At 50.9% G+C, this 14041-nt stretch overlaps 1 protein-coding gene and 1 long non-coding RNA gene across 2 annotated transcripts in view; both read left to right on the top strand.

The window, feature by feature from the left end:
• The first annotated feature begins 1316 nt into the window (after positions 1-1316).
• LOC129148960 (uncharacterized) lies at positions 1317-10325 on the top strand. The gene is made up of 3 exons (XR_008555951.1): positions 1317-1448; positions 8985-9049; positions 10047-10325. It is a non-coding gene; the product is annotated as an uncharacterized LOC129148960 (long non-coding RNA).
• Positions 10326-11051: 726 nt separating this feature from the next.
• STON2 (stonin 2) overlaps positions 11052-14041 on the top strand; it is a 126764-nt gene continuing 123774 nt past the window's right edge. The window contains exon 1 of the mRNA XM_054715848.1: positions 11052-11122. The gene's annotated coding sequence lies outside the window, so the exon portion shown is untranslated. The remainder of the gene's footprint in view (positions 11123-14041) is intronic.

Raw genomic sequence — 14041 nt, forward strand, 5'->3', positions numbered from 1 at the left:
CCAAAAAACATGGAGGATCATTGCATGCTTTTCACAGGCTGCGGAAGCACTGCAAATACCGAGAGGCCTCACCTCTCATGTCCACACTGTCAGCCGTCAACAGTGGTGGCATCATTGTGTTGGTATTGTTGGTACTTCACCTTGAATTCAGCATCATTTAATTTTTTAAAGCTTCAAATATGATTTTTAAAACAACTCAGTGCTGCCACCTTAGCTTTGGCGGAAGGAACCAGAGCTCCCCCTGGTTGATGTAGCCTGGCCAAGAATGGGGGTGCAACCTGAGCATCTGTGGGGGAAGGATGGGACGTGGCCCTTCCTTCTGAGGAGCGGGGGTTAGCGGGGGTTGTGGTGGGTAAGCAGCATGGGGCTGTTAAGGAGGGAGGGATCATAGGGCACCCTCTCTGGGGCTCTCCTGGGTGATGGAGGGCCCAGTCCAGCAAGTCAGCCTGCTGCAGTCGTGGTGAATGAGTAAAGGGGGTGTGACATGGGGCTCCAGCCCCCGGAGGCTGAACCTCTAGTCCTCCAGCCTGAACGGGCACCAGTTGGAAGCCATTTCACTTTCTTTACAATGACTCCCTCTGTGTCCTCACCTAACAGCTCTTGCTGGTGCCCAAAACCCTTAGAGATGACCACATAACATTATAACATTTTTAAAAGACAGTTTTTATCAAATTAGTTGTTGGTTGTCAGTGTGTCGGTCTAAAAGTCAATTAAAAAATCTTACAAAAATCAGCTCTTTCTCCCTAGAACCCAATTCTTTTTCATTCCAAGGACCTCTATGTAATAATTGTCATAATTTTCATATACTCAGTTAATGAACTAGGAAGGCCCCAAATGCCTTTAGCAGAGGGTTGCAATAACTTCAATGTCCACCAGGGGGCACGAGCGGACATGTTTTAAACCAGGAGTCTATAGGCCAGTACACAATTAGCGTGAGGATGTGTCTTCTAATAATTAACTTACGTACTTTGCTGACAGATCTCCCTGAGCCACTAATATAAAGAATTTGAATACCCGTCCTGGAGAGATCTGTGGGATAAAAGAAAAGCATAGACCTTAGAATCTGAAGACACGATTCCAGTCCTGCCTCTGCGTGTGTTGGCTGGGCCTTCTTGGCAAATGATCGACCTCAAGTTGCATAACAGGCATCACGATAACCCACACGCTGCCTTCCTCATAGATTGGGCCACCCCATCAGGGTGATGTTTGTTTGTTTATTCAGCGTGTAAAGGGAGGAGGAGAACTTGTAATTCCATCAGTTTCCAAGTGTTGAGAGGCGGGGTCACGTCTTTCCCAGGAGCCCGGTCAGCGCTGCCCTGGCCCTGCTGGGCCCGGCTCTCTCTCCCTCCGCTGCCCTGACGCACGAGGGCGCCCGAAGCCCACTTGACCAGATGCCCTGGGGCCTTCCAGATCGCAGCCTGGCCCCTGCGGAGCCCCAGTGAGCCAAGGTGAGGTCACCCAGCACAGCTGAGAACTATTTCAAGGAAACAGGTGGCGGCTCTGGCCTCTGCCAGGGCGACCTCAGAGCCCAGCATAGATGCCTCTGTGGTGGGGAGACGGGGGTGCAGGGTGGCCCCTGTCCTCAGGAGCCTGCAGATACCACCTCCTTTCAGAAGGGCGGCCTCAGCCCTGGCGGCCCTGGGTCTCCGGGAGCGTTAGAAGTCTTGTGCAGAGGGATAGGGTGCGGGCTGCACACCAGACCTGCACAATCGGACTCCCTAGATGGGGCTCAGGGGCCAGCATTTGAAAGCTTCCGGGGATCGGCATGTGCAGGCAAGGCCAAGACCACCGGTCTCACCCTTGCAACTAGTCCCTGGAGCGGCAGCGCCCCCTGGAAGTTGGATACAAATGCAGAATCCCAGGCGCCCTGGGCCCAGGGAATAGAATTGCGTTTCACAGGATCCCAAGGTTCGGAAGCAAAGCTGTGCCAGGGCCGGGAGATAAGCCCACGGGCTGAGGGAGGACGGGGGGGGGGGGGTGTTTGCAGAGGGGTGCGGGCTGCTGTGCGCGCCCGGGACCCCGGAACCTCTCTGAGCCTCGTTATCCTCGCTGGTGTATGAGAAAGATCATAAACACTCCTCTTGGACTGTCCTGAAGACACCGGTGAGGTGCCCGGTCCTCAGCACTCAGCCACTGTGAGCTCCTGGTTTGCTAGAATCGAACTGTTTTTAATCCCGAAACACCACCTGCTCGGCTGGCCAGCCTGGGGTCAGCATGCCCGCCGTGCTTCCTGTCCAGCGCATCCCCCAGCCCGCCAGCTTCCCTCCAGGAGCTCAGGCATGGGGACCAGAGAGCCCTCGCTCAACCCAGACGCTCTCCGATTCCAGCGTTGTTTTTCCTGGGGAAATCATGCGATTGCTCCATCGTTAGGAAAAGAAAAACAATAAGAGGGAGTCGGTTCTCGTGATGGCCATGGAAGCTGCAAATGTGGAGTGTTTCTGTGCCAGCTGGCCAGGAGAAGGCCTTGGGGGAGGGCGGGGCCCGGTCCCCGCGCGTCTGGGCGTCAGCATTGCTGATGAACCTCAGACTGAGGGCCTGGGAAGCCGTGTGAAGGCCTCCCCCGGTTCCGGGAATGAGACGAGGATAATGACAAGCGGTGGACATTAAGTTTAAGCAGTGTGTGCTTTCAAGGGTCCACAGCTCCCTCCAACAATAGGACTGTTTTGTTTGATTTTTTTTTTTAAAAAGCCCTTTTCATTCACTTAAACATTAATTGAGCATTTTCTAAATGCCAGGCCTTGTACTCTTATCTCATGTAATCATTAAAGTTTCCCCTGGAGGCTGGTACTAGCCTCACTTTGTGGGTGATAAAATAGGCTCAGAGTGATTTGGTTCGAAGGCCAAACAGCTGTTGAATGACGGAATTGGGATCCAGGCAGAGCCTGTCCCAGGTCCAAACCTACTCTCATAGCTTCTCCCACCCCAGGGGACCACAGCTCTCTCCAGTTAAAGATGGCCTTGTTGTTCTTGGTGTTTTTTCCCCTCCTGATATTGAGAGGCCCCATCTCCCTAAATCCTCCACTAATGTTTTTCATCTTCTGAGAGGGAGGCCATCAGTCCCACTGTGAACTCCAGTTGTATATTTGCATGCGAACCATGAGAGTTTAAGATCATCCCCTGCACTCTCTGTCACCTCCCATCGAAGAAACATTTGCCGAGGGCGCCAGGAAATGCACCAATGAGGAAAAGGCGAGGAGTCCTGTTTGAGGGACCTGCACATGAGAGAAGGGACCCTGGCCCATGGCAGTGGAGAACACGTGGTTTTATCATGAATGATGCTTAATTCCTAACACTGTGTGCCAGGCGCTGTCCTACACGCCTAATGCACATGAACTCATTCACTCCTCACAAGAACCCCTTTTAGAAAGGAGGAAACTGAGGCACAGAGAGCTTAAGTGACTTGCCAAGGGTCTTACAACATTTAAGTGACTGGACCAGGATTCAAACCCAGGCCTCCTGGCTCCTGAACCTGTGCTTTTACCCACTTGCTTTGTCATCTCTCAAATGCCAGGAGCTCTAACCTATCACTGCAGCCTCTGGCAACTTCACTTTGAAAATGTTTTCTTCTCACTTGTTTCTAGTGCAGAGAGACCTGCAGCTCTGCTACAAATATCTGTGTAGTAAACTAATCTAAACTAATAAAAGGGTAATATGCTCATTAGACTGGGAGACTTTCCAGATGTCCTTCCGGACAAAGCCATGGTGGCGGGGCCGAGGCAGAAGTGGTTAGGGGCAATCAGGCCAGGAGGGGAGGGCAGTTGGGGTGATCAGGCCAGCAGGGGGGGCCAGTTGGGGGCAAGCAAGCCAGCAGTGGGGGGAAGTTGGGGGCAATCAGGCCAGCAGGGGGGGAGGCAGTTGGGGGCGAGCAGGCTGGCAGGCAGAGTGGTTAGGGGCAATCAGGCAGGCAGGCAGACAGGTGAGTGGTTAGGAGCCAGCGGTCCTGGATTTTGAGAGGGATGTCCGATTGAAAAGGGTGTAGGCCGGGCTGAGGGACACGCCCCCCCCCCCACCCCCGTGCACAAATTTCATGCACCAGGCCACTAGTAATAATAATAATAGGGAATATTAGTTATCAAATACCTGATATGTGCCAGACACAGTGCTAAGGTCTTCATAGACATCTCCTCCTTCATTGCTCACCAAAACCTCTGATGCAGTGTATTATTATCCCCACGTTATAAATGTGGGCCTGGGGCTCAGACACAGACCCAGGATCACGGGGCTAGGGGTCAGCCCCAGGCCTTCCGATAACATTCCAATGGGGCCTTTTTATCTTGGGATATTGTTTCCCTTTCCTCTTCTTTTGTTTTCTTATCTGTCAAATGGACTAATAGAAATAACTAATTTATGTGTATAATTGTGTAGATTAAAAGGATTCTCTGGCGCATGATCTTATTTGAATCTCACAGCAACCGGATCAAGGTAAGATAACACATCTTCCAACCAGATCATCTCTAGGTTCTCATCAGTGCGTTCCTGGTGTGTGACCTCTTTCTGTGCTGTCACACCCCTGTCTGCCCTATTCCGCCACCAGTGGTCTCTATCACACAGGCATGCCCATCCCTCATCTTCACAGCTGACGACTGATCCAGGAGAGCGTGATGTCACCGCATCAGTCAGTGGAAGGAGAGGAAGGACATCAACCAGAAGAGCTTGCTGGCATTGTGGAGCGAAGGGCTGGAAAGCTCGTGGGTGGGGGGAAAGGGAGGTGCTGGGGTAACTGCATAGAGTGGAGGACTTCTGCCCACGTATGCTCGGCTGCTCCTTGCTCTGTGCTCCCCGTGAACCTTCTGCACATCTAAGCCACACCCGGTAGAACAATTCCTGAGCCTCCTCACAAGGCTCTGAGCTGCTCAGTGACCGTGTCTTTCTTTTTACCCACAAAATGTACTGGCACAAAATATGCATTTGACAACAAATGAGTCTTGCTCTGGGGGCACCACATTACAGGAGAACATTTAGAATGCCATTACCTTCTACCAATTTCAAGTTCAGTGAAAGGTCATGGGAGGGAAAGATCAACATAAAAGGGGGTGGGGGTGGACTGAAGGAATTAATGACATTAAGAGGATTGAGTTGGAAACAGAAAATCTAAATAAAGATTCTTCAACATCAATTCAGCATCTGATCAGCAAGATCTCCCACTTGGAAGCGTATGTGATGTGTGAGAGGGGGATGTTGGAGGGGAGAAGGGAAGGAGCCAGGTCCTTGCAGGGAATTTCTCTTGTTCCTTCTTCTTTTCAGCCTCGACAATCTTTGGGAGATTAAAAATGGCGGCAGAGTAGGGGGATGCTGCACGGACATGCTTGCAGGAGCAAGCTGGAATTGCAACTGAAATATGGAAAGGCTTCCTGAATAATCAATGGAAAACTCATAGGAGAGAACCCTGATACCCAAGGACCGAAGATGGAGACCGAATAGAGACTGGTAGGAGGGGCAGAGGTGTGAATGGGCTGGCCGGGCACCCACAGACAGCAACTGAAGTCCTGGAGAGATATCTCAGCTGTTGGGGGGGGGGGGGAGGGGTGCCACTGAGAACTCTGGGATCTAACCCCCAAGCTGGACTCCCCAGCAGAGAGCACCAAACTGAGGAAGGTACCCACATAACATCTAGCTGTGAAAAGCAGTGGGGTGCTGTCTGCCAGGGACCCTCTTAAAGGGCCAATGCATAAAAATTCCCTCTGCAGCCACCCACCTTGTGCTCTGGCAGATGGAGGGTGAAGTGGACTGGAGCTCTGAGAGCAGAACCTAGGACTGGGGACTTGGGGGATAGAGCTCAGAGGGCAGACACCCCAAGTTTCCTGGGCTGAGTCATTCCCTCACACAGTGGAGGACATCTTTCCCTGCCCGGGGAGAAGACAGTGGACACACCCTATTGGAAAACACCTTGCCTTGAGGCCACTTAAGAGATTAAAAGTAACAATTAGCCTCCAGGCAGAAGCAACTGCCCCACCCTGTTGAAAAAACTCTCCCCAATCACCTGAGGATGATTGCCAGGGGGCAATTTGAGTTGGAATCCTATTAGTCTGTAGACAGAGGTGATCTCCGGAGGCTTTGAGTCTTAGCCTGAAACAATCAGAAACAGCCTTTAACACTGTCCTGCACTAGTGATTGAGAGGTATAGAGGATTTACCTAATACATAGTCACAAACCCAAACAGACAACCAAAATGAGGAAACAAAAAAACAATCCCCAAATGAAAGAACTATCGAATTCTCCAGAAGAAGAGATAAATGAAGCAGAGATAAGAAATTTATCTGAAATACAGTTCAGAGTAATTGTGTTAAAAATGCTCAACAGTATGAAAAAAGATATAGTAACTATGAAAAAAGAACAGCCTGAGATAAAGAATGACATAACACAAATAAAGAACACATTGGAAGGAATACACAGCAGATTAGGGGAAGCTGAGGTGAATCAGTGAATTAGAAGACAGAGTTGAAAATATTACTCAATTAGAGAACCAAAAAGAAAAAAAAAAAACTAAAAAGCAGGACAGCTTAAGGGAGCTGTAGGACAATGTGAAATGTAACAATATTAGAATAGTAGGTGTGCCAGAAGGGGCAGAAAGGGAGAAAAGAATAGAGAAGGTGTTTGAAGAAATAATGGCAGTAAACTTCCCTAACCTGGTAAAGGAAAAAGTCACACAAGTTCAGGAGGCAAAGAGAACCCCAAACAAGAAGAACCCAAACAGACCCACGCCTAGACACATCATAATTAAAATGCCAAAAATTAAAGACAAAGAGAAAAATCTTAAAGCCAGCAAAAGAAAAGAAAACTGTTACCTACAAAGGAGTCCCCTTAAGGCTGACACCTGATTTATCATCAGAAACTCTACAGGCCAGAAGGGAATGACATGAAGTACTCAAGGTAATGGAAAGCAAGGATCTGAGACCAAGATTACTATATCTAGCAAGGCTTTCATTCAAAATAGATGGTCAAACAAAGAGCTTCCCAGACCAAAAAAAAAAAAAGGCTAAAGGAGTTCATCACCACCAAGCCAGCATTACAAGAAATGCTAAAGGGATTGCTGTAAGAGATTGCTAAGTAGAAGAAACAGAGAGAGAAACCTAGCCATACAGAATTAAAATGGCTATAAATAAGTACCTCTCAACAATAACCCTAAATGTAAATGGACTAAATGCTCCAATCAAAAGGTGTAGGGTAGCTGAATGGATACAAAAACATGACCCAACTATATGCTGTCTACAAGAGACGCACCTCAAAACAAAAGACACACAGAGGATGAAAGTGAAGTGATGGAAAAAATTTTTCCATGCAAATGGAAAAGACAAAAAAAGCTGGAGTAGCAATACTCACATCCAATAAAATAGAAATAACCCAGCTGGCAGTGGCAGGTGGCCAGGGGAAGGGAGGCCCAGGGAGGCCCCCCGAGGCTGGCAGCTGCCACTAGGGACCTTACCCATGCACGAATTTCATGCACTGGGCCTCTAGTATATATATATAAAACCCTAATATGCAAATAGACCAAACAGCAGAGCAACCGAAAAACTGAACAACCAAATAAGCAGTCACTATGATGTGTGCTGACTACCAGGGGGCATGCACAGAACATGGCAGGCATCGGCATGTCACCTTGCAGCCTGCAGGTGACAGAGCGCAGAACATGGTGGGCATTGGCCGTAGTGGGATGGTGGAGCAGGTGAGTGGGTGCACCAGACCAAGGCAGGGCACCAGTCGCTGTCATCGGGGCGAGCCTCTGGTGGTTACTGAAAATTCTTTGCTCCCATGCTCCATGCTCACAACTGCTGCTGGTGCTGGCTCCTCTCGCACCTGCTGCTGGTGCCCAGCGCCGGTCCCGCTGTCAGCAGGTGTGAGTAGCGGCTGCCAGTCCCAATCGCCCCTGAGGGCTTCTCCACCTCCCACTGCTCCTGAGGGGTGATTGGGGCAGCAGCCACCGCTCACACCCGTGGCTGGCATCAGCCCCATTCACTCCACACTGTCAGCAAGTGCAAACAAGGCTGGTGCTGTCAGCACGTGGGAGCAGCGACAGCAGGAGCGGGGCTGCCAGCAGACAGGGGGCCGGCGGGTCGCGGAGGGAGGGGCCGGGCAGGGGCTCAGAGGATGGGCCAAGACTCGCCCCTGTGCCTACCGCAGCCTTGCAGCCTGCAGTTCCTTTCAAGGTGCACAAATTCATGCACTGGGCCCCTTGTATTATTATACTTAAAATCCTTTTATTCTTGAAACTAGTGGCCCAGTGCATGAAATTCATGCACGGGGGAGAGGGGGAGGGGGAACAGGGGAGAGGGTGTCCCTCAGCCCAGCCTGCACCCTCTCCAATCTGGGGCCCCTCAGGGGATGTCCAACAGCCAGTTTAGGCCCCATCCCTGGGATTGGGCCTAAACCGGCAGTCGGACATCCCTCTCGCAATCCAGGACTGCTGGCTCCTAACCGCTCACCTGCTTGCCTGCCTGATTGCCCCTAACCACTCTGCCTGCCAGCCTTCTTGCCCCCAACTGCCCCCCCCCTTGCTGACCTGATTGCTCCCAACTGCTTCCATGCCGGCCTGCTCGCTCCCAACTGCCCCCCCCTGCTGGCCTGCTTGTCCCCAACTGCCCCCCCCCCCGCTGGCCTGCTTGCCCCAACTCCCCTCCATCCCCGCTGGCCTGCTCGCCCCCAACTGCTCTCCCCTCCTGGCCTGATTACCCCTAACTGCCTCTGCCTCGGCCCCACCACTATGACTTTGTCCGGAAGGTCTCCTGGTCTAATTAGCATATTACCCTTTTATTAGTATAGATATTGTTTATTGCATGTAATATTATATGTAAGATCATTTTTCTTGAATAATTGGTGTTTATTGCATGTAACATTATCATATTTAAAATAGTTTTCCTTGAGATATTAATGTTTATTGCATGTAAAAAATATTTTGAAATAATAGGATACTGAAACATAAAAAAAAAAAAAAAAGACCAACCCTTTGGATTTTGGCCAACATTGTCTGCAATCCTTTCTCTTTCCAGAATTCCACGAAGTGCTGGGTCCATAAATATTTGTGGAATGGGAGCACCTTGCCATAAAGACAAAGGTAAACACTGCGTTATTGACAGAAGCTCATTACGAGTTCATAGAAAGGAGAAGGGTGGGAGCAGTGAGATCTGTTTGAAGAATTTCTAGTGGATTTAGACTTGAGCTGGGCTGTGGGGCGTTCCCATGCCCTGCAGTATTTTTTCAAGCTGCCAGTGAAGACGGCTGTAGTCCTCTAAGCCAGCAAAAGCTACACTGTAGGTAGAGTAGCCACACTTGACTATTTAAATGAAATACAATTTAAAATTCATTTCTTCACTAACCGCATTGGAGTGGCTAATAGCCACATGGGCTTGGGGGCTTCCACATTGAATAGCTCAGTTAAGGAATATTTCCATCACACAGACTCTTTAATGGGGCAATGCAAATCTAAGGAGTAAATCCCCCTCTGGGTTGCTGAAGATGGGATCGTGAGGGGGGCAGGGGGGCGGGGAGGCAAGGCAACGGTTAAATTTTGTTTGTAGGTTCTTCTGTTCCTCTACACTTTCATACTTTGAGCTACTACTCTTTAGGATTTAACTAATGTGTCCTTCAATGACGGTTTCCACACTCTCAGAATGCAGGATGTGTGTATTTTTACATTTTTTTGAATGATTTTAGAGAGAGGAAGAGAAGGAGAGGGAGAAGGAGAGGGAGAGGGAGAGGGAAAGAGACAGAGAGAGAGATTTGTTGTTCCACTTATTTATGCATTCATTGGTTGATTCTTGCATCTGCCTGACCGGAAGTGGAACTTGAAACCTTGGCATATGGGGACAATGCTCTAACCAACTGAGCTACCTGGCCAGGGCACCACAATAATTTAAGAGGTAGTGGTGAAGACCTATAGGAAAGTGGTTACATACTTGCTTTCAAGACATTAGTGCAGCCAAAGTCAAATATGAACTGTGCTATTTACTTCTACTCATTGTCTACCTAGGTGTTTAGTGGAGGCCCTTCGTGAGGGGTGTAACAGAGTTCTGGTGGCATCCTGATTGATAATGGTTGTTTTTATTCTTTAGAAAAGTTCAGGGCAGGTGGGAGAAAAATGCCAGGAAGAATAAAGACTACGGGAGAAGAAATGGAAGGTGTGAACAATTTTAATTCCCGATAATCCCTCTCCACAGTATGGAGTGACTGAGTGTGTCTTCCAGATGAAAAATCTCTCCATCCTCAGAACTGATACCGCTTGTCCACACGTTTTCCTGGACACGTGGACATCCTTAGGACAGCTGTGTCCTGTATTTCTGAATTAATATACGTAAAACACTTCGAAATGTGCCCATAAATAACGTGCGCCATAGAAACAGTAGGGTTGTTGTTATTATTATCATCATTATCCAGGCTCATTTCCCCAGCAAGGTATAATAAGTTCCTTGTAAATGAAGACATCGTCTTTCTTTCTCACTGTTAAAAATTTGGAAACGTGATTAGGACCTTGGAGAAGCCGCTTTGCGAGCCCAGGTTGGACCACATGAAAACTGTGTGTAATAGTCCGACCTGAGTCCCAAAACCCAATTTGGTACCCACTGTTTACCAGACTCTGCCGAGTCCTACGCCCTGTTTGTAGTCACAGTATCGAAATGAGCAGGTAGTCAAAACCCCAGGTAGGAGTGAAGCCGGAGGAGCAATGATCCCCACGGTCCAGCATTGGCGCGGGGTATGGGAGAGACTCCATGGCGATCCCCACCCCCGACATCCCCAGGCTGCTCGCAGAGACGCTTCTCGCCCCTCCCGCGCCCGAGAGGCAGGCCCCACGCGGCAGGCACGGAGGGGCAGGATCGCGGGCTCCGCGTCTGGATGGAGCTGCGAGTGCAGCCGGGATGCCAGGCTCCGGCGCCAGGACGCGGGGAGTAGGTCGGGGCGGCGCGGGGCGCCACCCACGGCTCTCGGCCGCCCAATCAGAGCGCGGCTCGGGAGCGCGCGGCGGCCAATCAGGAGCGGCGGGAGCGGCGCCAGGACCTCGAGCCAGCGGCGGCGCTGCGATCCGAGCGAGCTCGGTGGGAGCCGAGCGCCGGGAGGGGATCCCGGGCCAGCGCGGCCGGTTCGCTGCGGCCACCTTCCGCCGACACTCGGGACCCTGCGGGCGGCGTCACCGGTAACCGCCCCGCGCCCCGCGGAGGGAGGGCGAGCGTGCGGGCGAGGGGGCCCCGCAGGTGGAGCGGGCAGGGGGCGGGCCGGCCGCGAGGTCCTAGCGCCGCGGTGCTTCCCGGGCCCCTCGCACCCCGTGTCTGCCTCGGCAGGTGTCCCAGGGTCCCAGGGAGGCGCGACATTTCCACGCGCCGCGGGCGTCCAGGAGTGGGAGGCGGGGAGGGGAGTCGGTCAGCGGCGGGCGGGCGTGTGGGAGGAAGACCCCTGCGCTCCCGCATTCACACTCAGACACTGTTTGCCTGCGAGTGTCTTCCCCGACATCTGGGTCCCGGGACGGTGTCGTGGTCCCGCCTGGGGAGGCGACAACAGGTGTCTCCGGAGACGGTGCCCCCACCCCCTCCCGGAATCCGGCTTTGGCGGTCCTCCCCAGCTTCGGGGTGTCCCGAGGCAGGACCCCAGCCAGGACTCTCAGGCGCGCTGCCCGCTGGACAGCGCCCAGCGGCCTCCTGGACCCGCGGACCCCGCGTTTGGATGGAGTTTCCTCCGAGCGTTGCCAAGCAATTACCCGGACACCCGCCGCTGGCTGGATGGAGAGTTGACGATGAGAGTGTGTTTATGAGTGAGTGAGTGAGTGAGTGTACAGCGTGTGCGTGAGTGTGTGTGGTGTGTGTGTGTGTGTGTGTGCGTGTGTGTGTGAGTGTACAGTGTGTGAGTGTGTGTGGTGTGTGTGTACAGTGTGTGTGCGTGTACAGTGTGTCTGTGAGTGTACAGTGTGTGAGTGTTTGTGTGTGTGTTTCTGGCTGGATGGAGAGTTGACGATGAGAGTGTGTTTATGAGTGAGTGAGTGAGTGAGTGTACAGCGTGTGCGTGAGTGTGTGTGGTGTGTGTGTGTGTGTGTGTGTGTGTGTGTGTGTGAGTGTACAGTGTGTCTGAGTGTACAGTGTGTCTGTGTGAGTGTACAGTGTGTGTGTGTGCGCGCGCGCGTGTACAGTGTGTGTGAGTGTACAGTGTGTGAGTGTGGTGTGTGTGTGTGTGTGTGTGCGCGCGCGCGTGTACAGTGTGTGTGAGTGTGGTGTGTGTGTGTGCGCGCGTGTACAGTGTGTGTGAGTGTACAGTGTGTCTGTGTGAGTGTACAGTGTGTGAGTGTGTGGTGTGTGTGTTTGTGCGCGCGCGCGTGTACAGTGTGTGTGAGTGTACAGTGTGTCTGTGTGAGTGTACAGTGTGTGTGTATGTGTGTGTGTGTGTGTGTGTGTGTGTCTGGCTGGGATGAAGAGTTGAAGATGGGAGTGTTTATGAGTGAGTGAGTGTACTCTGTGTGTGTGTGTGTGTGTGTGTGTGTGTGTGTGTGTGTGTCAGCCCTTACTGAAAAGGGCCTGCGGGCTGTAAGTGAATCATTAACTGTGGTTTTGGGCAGCTACTGGCCCCTGCCTGTCTCTTCATGTCCGTCAGTGCCCTCTGTGCCTCACACTCCTAAACTAAGGTGGCAATAATGACTGCACCCACATGATAGCGTTTGTTCTGAGGGTTACATGAGGCAGTACCTGAAATACACTGGGCACTGCGCTTAAGTACTCAGTTATTGCTGGCTCTTATTTACTATATGGAGTGGATGGTCTTTTAAAGCGTAAATCAGAGGTGTCTAAACTGGCTATTTGGAGCTCCAAATAGTTTTCTGCACTTGAAGGGGAAACATGCTATTAATGTTACTGATGGCATCATTGAAGGGCAATGTATCCCTTGAGGGGACTCCATTGGAATGGTGCGAGTTAAATGGAGTCCAACTAGTGTCTTAGAAAACCCTTGTAACACTTGAAAAAAAATGGTATGAATGTTGTGTGAAGAGAATATCATGGTACTTTGTTGAATGCTTGTCTTGTATTAGTGTGGCTGATTTTGGGGGAGAAATGTGAAGGTTCTTACAGTTTGTCCTCCTCCCTTAAACAAGCAAGAGAGAGAGAGAGAGAGAGAGAGAGAGAGAGAGAGAGAACGAAGCCTAACCACAAAACAAAACTCCAGCAGCTCCTGGAAGTCTAAATTGCAGTTGCCACTTTAGGTGGTTTTCACATGCCTGACCTGGGTGGTCTGGTTCAGTTCTTTGCCACTGTGTCACTTTCCTTTTTTTCTTTAATCTGAAGAGTCAGAGAAACACTTGATGCCATTCATTTTTCTTTTTAAAACCTGAAATATCAAGATGTAACAAACTCTTGGAATTCTGAGCCCTCTGCTACTTACCTTCCTACCCTGTGACAAACCCAAAGGACCTTCCTTCACAAAGCTTCCTAGGGCCATGTAAGTGGGAATCTCCTTGTCTTGTCACACCACAGTACCCCCATAGCTTGAGACCTGGGAAAGGCACAGACAAAATGCCCCAGTTCTCCTAGGGTTTCCTGGGCCTTTCCCAGGAGCCTTAAGGATAACTGCATCTTCTTAGAGAAAGTGATTATCTTCTCAGGGGGCAGGAAGCCCACTTCCAGATGCAGATTTTGCAAGTGTCAAATGAATTCATCAGCTCTTTCAGTTGTTGATATGGAGACTTTTACTCTCTCTACTAGAGTGGGAGGATCTGAAAGCTTGCTGCAGGAGGAGGGAGGGAGGGTTGGGAGGCAGGAGAAGATTGCTCAGGTCGAGCTAGATCTGCATCTGGTGAGAGCTCTGTCTTTGTGGCTGATGGGGGTGGGGGTGGGGGGGACCTGGGCAAGTTTGCTTTTCTGAGCCAAAGTCTCTCATTCTGTGAAATGAGGACTCAATTTCTTTTGTCTTTTTCTTTCTCTTTTCTTTTCTTTTATCTCTTTCTCTTTCCCTTTCCTCTCTCCCTCTCTCTCCCTCTCTCTCTCTCTCTCTCTCTCTCTCTCTTTTTCTCTCTCTCTCTCTCCTCTTTCTTCCTTCCTTCCTTCCTTCCTTCCTTCCTTCCTTCCTTCCTTCCTTC

This window comes from Eptesicus fuscus, chromosome 5, assembly GCF_027574615.1.
Source record: "Eptesicus fuscus isolate TK198812 chromosome 5, DD_ASM_mEF_20220401, whole genome shotgun sequence".
In the NCBI taxonomy this organism is placed as follows: Eukaryota; Metazoa; Chordata; class Mammalia; order Chiroptera; family Vespertilionidae; genus Eptesicus; species Eptesicus fuscus.